Here is a 10,295-nt window from a genome sequence, read left to right as displayed (position 1 = left end):
CATCTGTTGTTAACCCCTTATTTCATTTCCTGCAGAGCAGGCCTCCAAGTTCTGGGACAGATCTTCCCTGAGAGATCTGGGGAGTGCTTCCTGCAACCTCTCCAGCCCCCTGCCTGCCTCCGATGTGGGCCCACTCTGCCAGCCTTGTAAAAGCTTAATGAGATGTGGCGTTTATTCCTCTCTTCCCGCCCCCAGGGGACAGAGAGGAGGAAGGAATACTTAGGTTTCGATTCTGCTTTTATCGGCCACTCTGAAGACTAAAGCCAAGAGGAGGAGAAACCAGTCCGAGTTCTACTCCACCCATTTTGCACACATTTCCAGCAGGGTTCTGTTCCGGGTCTTGGGTGACAACTCCAAAGGTGCTGGAGCCACAGTTCAGTAGGTATTGCAGGTTCTGCGCTCTGATCAAAATCCCCCTTCCACGAGGCAAGCCCCCCTCCCTTCCTCCCTGCTTTCAGGAAGCAGGGAGGGAGGTCTGTGGAGGAGGGGACAGTACAGATACCTGCCCTGACATCTGAACTCCCAAGCAGCCCCTGTTGGGCACCCACAAGTTCACCTGGTGCAGCCTGCCTCCCCACACTCTGTTCCATTCTGTCACTCAGGATCTATCTTGCTGTCACATTCAATCTCAGTCACATCCTCTTCCCCTCTTAACATGTCACAGCAAAGACTTCAAGTACTGCCTTGCTCTGGGTGACAGTGACACATACCAGTGGATCCAAGTTTCTACACATGATCAGTCATCATTAAAAATCTCACACTCACCAGTGGCTCCAAAACTGTCCCACTGTGAGGCTCCCCCACAATCACATGATCTCAGCTGCATATACCACATATAGATATATTACAATAGCTACTGTTATTGAGGGCCTGTCATGGGCTAGGATATTTAGATACATTTACTCCTCACACCAACTCTACAAAGGTAAGGGGTCACCGTCTTTGTTTAACTGATGATGGAACTGAGGTAAGTAGGGTCGGATAATTGCCCAAGGCTACACAGCTGGTAAGGGGTAGAACAGGGCTTTAAACTCAGGCCCACCAACTCAGAATTTATATTCCCCTGCATTCTCTGAGAGAAACATTTCCACCTCCTTCAACCCACCCTCATGCCACTCTCTCAAGTCTACCTCTCTCCTCCACCCTAGTGATGGTCTCTGATGAGCTTCAGTTCATCGATGTCTTTTCCTAACCTTCGATGCTCAAACTGAGATACAGGCACTTAACTCCTATGGGTGGGAGTATACACCAGTGCAACCTCTCTAGAGGACAATTTGGCAACATCAAAAGTGTAAGTTCAGGGTGCCAGGACAATTCAGTGGGGAAAGAGTAGTCTTTACACCAAATGGTGCTGGCACAACTGGATATCCACATACAAAAGAATGTTGGACCCCTACCTCATACCATATACAAAAATTAAAATGGATCATAGACCTAAATGTAAGAGCTAAAACTATAAAACTCTTAGAAGAAAACAGATATAAATTTGCATGATTTTGGATTAGGCAATGGTTTCTTTTTTTTTTTTTTTGTGAGGAAGATCAGCCCTGAGCTAACATCCATGCTAATCCTCTTTTTGCTGAGGAAGACCAGCTCTGAGCTAACATTTATTGCCAATCCTCCTCCTTTTTTTTTCGCCAAAGCCCCAGTAGATAGTTGTATGTCATAGTTGCACATCCTTCTAGTTGCTGTATGTGGGACGCGGCCTCAGCATGGCCGGAGAAGCAGTGCGTCGGTGCACGCCCGGGATCCGAACCCGGGCCGCCAGCAGCAGGGTGTGCCCACTTAACCGCTAAGCCACGGGGCCGGCCCTAGGCAATGGTTTCTTAGGACACCAAAAGCACAAGTGACAAAAGAAAAAATAGATCAATTGGACTTCATCAAAGTTAAAAACTTATACTTCAAAGGACACCTTCAAGAAAATAAAAGGACAATACACAGAATGGGAGAAGATATTTGCAAATAATATATCTGATAAAGGACTTATATCTAGAATGTATAAAGAACACTGGCAACTCAAAAATAAAAAGAACCCAATTAAATGGGCAAAGAATTTGAATAGCCACTTCTCCAAAGAAGATATATGAATGGCTACAATAAGCACATGAAAAGATGCTCAATATCATTAGCCATTAGCAAATGCAAATAAAAATAAGAAGATACCACTTCACCCCTACTAGGATGGCTAAAGTAAAACAGGTAATAACAAGTGTTGGTGAGGATGTGGAGAAATTACAAGTCTCATATATTGCTAGGAAGGTTGTAAAATGGTGGAGCTGCTTTGGAAAACAATTTGGCAGTTCCTCAAAATGTTGAACATGAAATTACCATATGATTCAGTAATTCCACTCCTAGGCATAAACCCAACAAAATTGAAAGCATAAGTCCCACACAAATCTGTACACGAGTGTTCATAGCATCATTATTAATAATAGCCAAAAAGTAGAAATAATCCAAATGTCCATCAACTGATGAATGGATAAACAAAAGGTGGAACATCCATACAATGGAATACTATTCAGCCATCAAAAGGAGTGAAGCACTGATACGTGCTACAACATGGAAGAACCCTGAAAATATGCTAAGCGAAAGCCAGACACAAAAGGTCATATAAGCTATGACTCCATTTATATGAAATGTCCAGAATAGGCAAATCCATAGGAACAGAACATAGATTAGTGGTTACCAGGGCCTAATTGCTAATGGGTATGGGGTTTCCTTGAGGGGCGATGAAGATGTTATGTAATTAAATAGTGGTGATGGCTGCACAACTCCATAAATATAGTAAAAACCACTCAATTGTATGCTTTAAAACCATGAATTTTATGGTATGTGAATCATATTTCAATAAAGCTGATATTTTTTAAAAATGTAAGTGCACATACCCTGCAAGGAATTTTTCCTATGGATGTAGCTGGATAGGAGGTAAAGAGCTCTGGAGTATTTGTTGCAGTATTGAATGTAATGGCAGTGATCTTAGTAGGGCACCCACACAATGGAACATTATGCAGCCAAGAGAAATGATGAGCTAGACCTGAGTGTATTTATGTGAAGGGCTGTCAATAGTATGTGTTGTTTGAAATGATACACAAGAAACTTGGCAGTGATCACCTTTGGGGAATAGGAATGAGGGGAAGTATCTTTCTCTGCTGTTATTACAATGAGCTTATATTACTCTTACGAAAAGGAAAGCCAACATGCACTTTAGCTCTAGAACTGAGGTGTGCGCAACATGGAGGGGTGGCGTGTCCTGTGTTCTAGAGCAGTGCAGCTCGGAGTAGGCTCCACAGCTGTTCCTGGTCCACTACCAGATACAAGTAGAAATGGAGAGCCAGCATTGAGAAACTTACAGCCAGGCCCAGTCATTTTACTCCTGACCCTAATAATAAAAAATTGAGTTTGTATTTTATAGGTCTTTTTTATTTCATTTTTCTAGTAACTAGTTTTTATTGTATTTCACAAAAACATCAGTCCATAACAGGTTGGAAATTTTAAAAAGTCATTCTTCACTACAGGAGTATGAGGGCATACTTTTAGGAATGTGACATAAGAATGCATTAGCACTGTTGAATTAAACTACAGACACTAAGTAGCTGAGATCATACTGTGTGATACTTTTAGATTCTGCTTTATTCATTTAGCCATGGAAAACATTTTTCCCTTTCTTTAAAATTTCTTCAAAAACATTATTAATTTTTATAACATAGCCCCTATGTCTAATGTATTTAACATTCCTACAATATTGAGTAGGTGTTCTCCATTTTCACTATTGTATATAATTCTGTAATGGATATCTTTGTGTATGAGATCTTTATTTACATTTCTAATGATCTCTTTAGAACAGAATGCTAGAACAGAAATTACTAGATCAAAGAGCATGAACTTTAAAATTTTTTTCCTGATTATAATACATATTCATTATAGAAAACTTAGAAAATATTTAAAAATTTTAAAAAGTGAAAATAATTCATGATACTATCATAAAGTGATAACCACTTGTAACATTTTGATGTATTTTCTTCCAATCATATTTGTAATTAGAAACACACTATGCATCTTATTTTGTAACCTACTTTTTCGGCCTATATTGTAAACATTTCCCCATGTCAAATGGGATAGGCTATAATTTACTTAATCCATCCACTATAAAATAACCATCAAGATGGTTTAAGTTTTGCTATATGAAAGAATGCCGTGTTGCAAGTCCTTTGTGGTGGTCATCTGTTGGGATTGTTCTCTCTGGGTCCGTTCCTTTAGGGAGCCAATCCTCCCTCCCTCCACGTGTCTGGTGGGGTTAACAGTTAGCAGAATCTGCCTCCCACTGACTAGGACCTGGGGCTCAGGATTCTGGAGCAGACACTCAGACTCCCTTCCCCTCTGCCGTGGGAATCTGAATCCCGAGGGAGCCACCCAGGAAGGGAAGCCAGTTGGAGCTGAGTCACCAGCTGGTAGCACCCTGGAGAGACAGCCACCAGTTTCTGGCACTGAGATCCCCAGAGGGGTCAGCATGGCATCTTTCCCAGGTCAAGTCATCTCACTCCTTACAACCCTGAGTGCTCCTCAGCATCTCCCAACAAATTCCCCAATTGCCGAAGTGCTTCAGCAACATGTTTTGTTTACAAAGATTCCTTCCTGATTCATCCTTGTACCTAAACCTTTGTGCCTGTGTTTATTTCCCTGGATTATATTTCTAGAAGGGAAGTTGCTGTGTCAAAGGGTATTTTTGTAAAGGACCTTTTTACATGAGTCCTAATGTTCTCCAGAAAATCCGTATCTATTAACAGAGGGCACAGAAGGTGAAAGAAAACTGGTACACCCTACAAGGGCCAGTGGTCCAGGGTCCAGAATGAAGCCCAGCCTGACTCTTGCAAATCAACACAAACCTGCCCTTGCTGAGGCCTGCAAGACCTCTCAGTTGCCTTCCCACCAGTGTAGCGTAAGAAGGCCCCTTTATCCGCAAGGAACACGCACATTTAAAAAACACGATTGCCAAATGCAATGTGGTACCCTGGACTGGATCCTGGGACAGAAAAAAAGGACACTAACGGGAAAACTGGTGAAATCAAAGTCTGGAGTTTAGTTAACAGTAATATGTTAATATTGGTTTCTTAGTTTTGACAAATGTACCATGGTAATGTAAGATGTTAACCTTATGGAAACTGGGTGAGGGGTATACAGGAACTCTGTACTGTTTTTGTAACTTTTCTGTAAATTTAAAACTATTCCAAAATTAAAAGTTTATTTAAAACTGTACTGCACCAATTTATAGTCCCACTAAGAGGGCACAGAAGTGTTAGTCTTACCACAACCTTGCCAGCAGCAAGTATTTTTAAAAATTCAGTCCTTCAACAAATATTTATTAAGCGCCCTTTGTGTGCCAGGCACTATCCTAGGTACTCGGGAGCCATCATTAAACAAAGCAGACATAGATCAACGCCCTCATGGAGCTGACACTGCGGCAGGGAGAGACAGATATTTTAGTATGTTAGAAGTAATAAGTGCTGTGGAAAAAGGAAAGAACAGAATAAGAGACAACATGGGTGAAGGAAAAGAATGAAGGGTGGGCTGCAATTTTAAATAGGGTGATCAGGAGAACCTTCATTGAGGAGGAGACATCTCAGTGATGACCTAAAGGAAGTGAAGAGGTAAGCCATGTGGTTAACCAGAGAAAAGGTTTGAGAGGTAAGGTGGAAGACAGATCATGTATGGCCCTGTAGGTGCCATACAAGGTGTGGCAGAGACCAGCAATCACTCACCAAAATCCCCGTTTACTCTGCTACATTTCCCAGCCCCTTGCAGTTAGGCAGGACTGCACGACAAGTTTGGGCCACTGAAATACGAGTGGAAGTGTAGCGCGTCATTTCTGGGTTCAGGCAGTCAAAATCCCATATGTGATTCTCTGGCCTTTCTTTCCCTGATGTGGTATCTGTGTTCCAGATGGTACAGCTTCCAAGATGGTAGAGCCTCCATCAGCCTGGGTCCCTGAGTGACTATGTGGAGCAGAACCTCCCCTGCTAACCTGTATGTGATATGTGTCTGCTGAGTCGCCAACTGGTAGCACCTGGAGAGATGGCCACTGTCTGGCACTGAGACTCTTATTATGTTAAGGTACTGAGATTTGGGGGTGGTTATCACGCAGCACAGCTTAGCCCATCTAGCCTGATACAGAAGGACTTGGCTTCTACTGTGTTAACTGAGTCGACTGTTGTTCCTTAGAAAAATGCAAGCATCATTGCTTAGTTTTAATTTCTCTGATAATTAGTAGATGTAGCAGATTGTATTTTCTAAAATGGTCATAACAAAATCCCCCCTGCCCCATGCTCTTCTTATCGTGGCATTGGTACTCCTCCCATTGAGAGGTGGCATCTATGTTCCCTCCCCTTGAATCTGGGTGGGCCTGTAACTACAGTGAAAGTGAGGTTATGTGACTTCTGAAGCTAGGTCATAAAAAATGACATGGCTTCCATCTGGTCCTGTTGGGACATTTGCTCTTGGAAGCCTATTGCCATGCTATGAGGATGCTGAGGTCACATGGAGAAGTCAGGTGTAGGTGTTCCAGGTGACCTTCCCAGCTGAGGTCCTAGCTGACAACCAGACACGTGAGGGAAGCCTTTGAGATGACTCTGGCCACTGTCTACCCACAAGCACGCAAGAGACCCTAGGAGAGAACCGCCTAGCCAAGCTCAGTCAGCACAGAACCATAATAATAATAATAATGTTGTTTTAAGCCACTAGGTGTGAAGGGGGTTTGTTACATAGCAATAGACAACTGGAAGAGTGAAGCTGAACATTTTCACTGTTTTTATCTAATATATTGATGAGTTTTTACACCAAGATGCCACCTCCTTGATTGACAAGCCTGCTTTTTCTCTTTCCAGAAAAAGTGCTAAACAGGATGAGGCAGTGGGTGAAACTACCAGAGAGGCCCCTCAAAGCTGACTCAGCTCATTAAGAAGATGTTCTGAGCATAGCTGTTCAAATAACACACTGTAGGTATTCAATAACTATCTGTTAGGGGCCAGCCCGGTGGCGCAAGCGGTTAGGTGCGTGCGCTCCGCATCGGCGGCCTGGGGTTTGCCAGTTCGGATCCCAGGCACGCACCGACACACCGCTTGTCAAGCAATGCTGTGGCGGCATCCCATATAAAGTAGAGGAAGATGGGCATGGATGTTAGCCCAGGGCCAGTCTTCCTCAGCAAAAAGAGGAGGATTGGCAGATGATAGCTGAGGGCCAATCTTCCTCACACACACACAAAAAATAACTATCTGTTAAATGAATGAATAATGCTGTCCATAGCGGGGCAGGGGTGGGGATGGGGGGTATGGGAAGAAGTTAGTCAAAGGGTACAAACTTCCAGTTATAACAGGAATAAGTTCTGGGCATCTATTGCCTCATGGTGACTATAGTTAAGAATACTGTATTGTAAGGGCCGGCCGCGTGGCGTAGTGGTTAAGTGCACACGCTCTGCTGCTGGCAGCCCGGGTTCGGATCCCGGGTGCACACCGATGCACTGCTTGTCAGGCCCTGCTGTGGTGGCGTCCCATATAAAGTGGAGGAAGATAGGCATGGATGTTACCTCAGTGCCAGTCTTCCTCAGCAAAAAGAGGAGGACTGGCATAGATGTTAGCTCAGGGCTGATCTTCCTCACCAAAAAAAAAGAATACTGTATTATATACTTGAAAGTTGCTAAGACAGTAGATCTTAAATGTTCCCACCACATACACACACACACACATAAAGGCAATTCTGTGAGGCGATGGAGGTTAAACTAACCCTAGTGTAATGATAATTTCACAGCAGATACATGTATCAAATCATCACATTATACACCTTAAACTTATACAATGTTATATGTCAATTATATCTCAATAAAGCTGGAATAATAATAATAATGCTGTCCACAATTCTGCATCTTATTTAAAATATAATCAACCTAATTAAATGCTTTCATGAAATTCAGATACATTATGCAACATTCCCCAGAAATACTAATCTAGTAAACCCTTTTATCATAAAAGGCTTACAGCAATGTTTTACTTGTTTTCTCTTCCTTTTTCTTCTCTTTTGTTTCCTTTTCATTAAACAAATAAAATAAGTATATACCACCTCAATGTAAAAGATTCAAGTAATACACAGGAAGGTAAGGTAAAACATATCTGCACCCCATTTTCCCCAGAGGCAAGCCTTGTGGGTATAGATCCAGGCCTTCTTTCTGTACATTTGCATTCATGTATATGAACATACTGTGGCAGAATGTATTTTCCAAAAATGGCCACGACATTTCCCATCCCACATGCTCTTCCAAAACCTTTCCATGCCCCGTGAGATGGAGGCTTTGTCCTCTACCCCACAACCCGGGCAGCCTCTGTGACTGCCTCGCTAATGTATGACAGAATGATGTTAGGTGACTCCCAAGGCGAGGGCATAAGAAGCAATATGGATTCCCCCTGGATCTCTATCTTAGGACACATACTACTGGGCCCTAAGCCACCTTGTAAGAAGTCTGGCTACCCTGAAGCCCCATGCTGGAGAGACCACAAAGAGCCTAGAGAGAGAAAGGATTATAGCTTTTCCGGACCCCACCTGCTTGAGTGTTCCCAGCCCAGGTGCCAGACATATGAGGCAGACTTCGCCCCAAACTCTGTCAGAATGCAACAGCGTGAGACTCTCAGTGAAAACCACCCAGCTGAACCCAGTCCCTCCCCAAAACCATCAGCAATAATAATATAATGATTTGTTGTTTTAAGCCACTAAGCTTAGATCGTTGATTAATACACATATACCCATACATGCTTATTTGCATAAATGGCCTGCTATTGTATAGATTGCTCTGAGACTTCCTTTCTGCACTGAACAATTTGGCTCTGAGACCGCTGTGTGTCAGTGGGCCCAGATCCACTCCCTGCTTTGTAAGGCTGTGGGGCATCCCCAGCGTAGATAGTCCATAACAGAGCACAGAGGACTTTCAAACATCTTTTAGCTGTGGCTCAGCTCTTCAGAGGAAAGCTTACTTGGACGCCCACTATGTAAGACAAGTGAAAGAAGCCGCCGGGCCCTGCACAGTGCCTCTCCTCACTAAGCTCCCTGGAGGAGGAACTCCTTCTCCACCCCAGTGCCCATCCCTTGTCACTTCCCCAGCACCTGTCATAGGTGATCAATAAATACTTGTTGAACAAAGGCGCTCCTTCTGAATAGGAGCTGAGCCAATGAGGGAAGAGTGGTGACGGCCCTGTGTCAACACTGAGTGACAGCCTGTGCTGCTTCCTTAAGTTACAAGTCCTCAGACCTGTTAGAGATGCGGTTGGGTGGGTGACAGGGCTCAAAGGAGAAAGAATAGAGTCTTTCCTATTGATGGTTACCTCGGTCAAACTCCAGTCAACCTAAAAATAAATTTAAAATAACAGAATAGAAATAAGAAAAGACAGTGGGAACTTCAGCTTTAAGAACACTGAGACTTCCAGGATGGGTAAGGGACCCCTGCTGACAGGCTGCCTCCTCTCTGTGTGGCCTCTGTCTGACTGGGAGGCGGGCGCAAGTTCCAACCAGCTTCTCCTCCCATTCCATGCCCCCCCCCCCCCCAGCCAAGCTTCCTCCCTTGGGCCTTTGCATTTCCACAGAGGCTCCTACCTTTTAGCAGACAGGGAAAGTCCTCGACCCCTCCCATCAGACAGGGAAAGTCCTCGACCCCTCCCATCACCCAGTGAAAGATGCTTAACCTGGTCTTTCATCCCCTAGCCCCTGCCCCACCGCCACATGCCCTCAGAGATAGTCTGAGTGTGGCACAGGTGCCCACCCACACACAATCACAGCATCCTGGAGAAGGATCACATACTTACACACTCATTAACACGCTGACTGGGTGAGGAGTACATCCCTCCTCTGTAACAGTCATGAGGAGGATGGGAGAGGGAGCCTTGAGCTTTGTCCACCCCGCTCCTTCACTGTCTCCCTGCACCCCCTTGGTGTAATCAGTGCCAGAGACCCCTCCTATGCCCTCCAGGTACACAGCCTCTGGTTGCTGAGCAACGGCGTGCCTCTTCCCCCTAGCTCAGCAACCTCCCCTGTAGCTCTAGTAGCAGCTGCAGCAGGGAGAGCCAGACTGGACCTCACAGGAACTACTGCTGCTGCTGCTGCTGCTACTGCTGACAGAGAATGTGTGGGAACAAGCCCCAAAATAGGCCTGAGTGTGAAACCCAAGGTTCTTTTTTAACGCCCAGGTCCCACACTGACTCTTGGAAAGTCCTGCCATGCTCCCCTGTCCCCAGCTTCTGCCAGGTGCCTTGTTCCCCCACCCA

Source organism: Diceros bicornis, chromosome 4 (assembly GCF_020826845.1).
Source record: "Diceros bicornis minor isolate mBicDic1 chromosome 4, mDicBic1.mat.cur, whole genome shotgun sequence".
In the NCBI taxonomy this organism is placed as follows: Eukaryota; Metazoa; Chordata; class Mammalia; order Perissodactyla; family Rhinocerotidae; genus Diceros; species Diceros bicornis.
The sequence above is the reverse complement of the archived record's forward strand: the minus strand, read 5'-3'. Positions refer to the sequence as shown.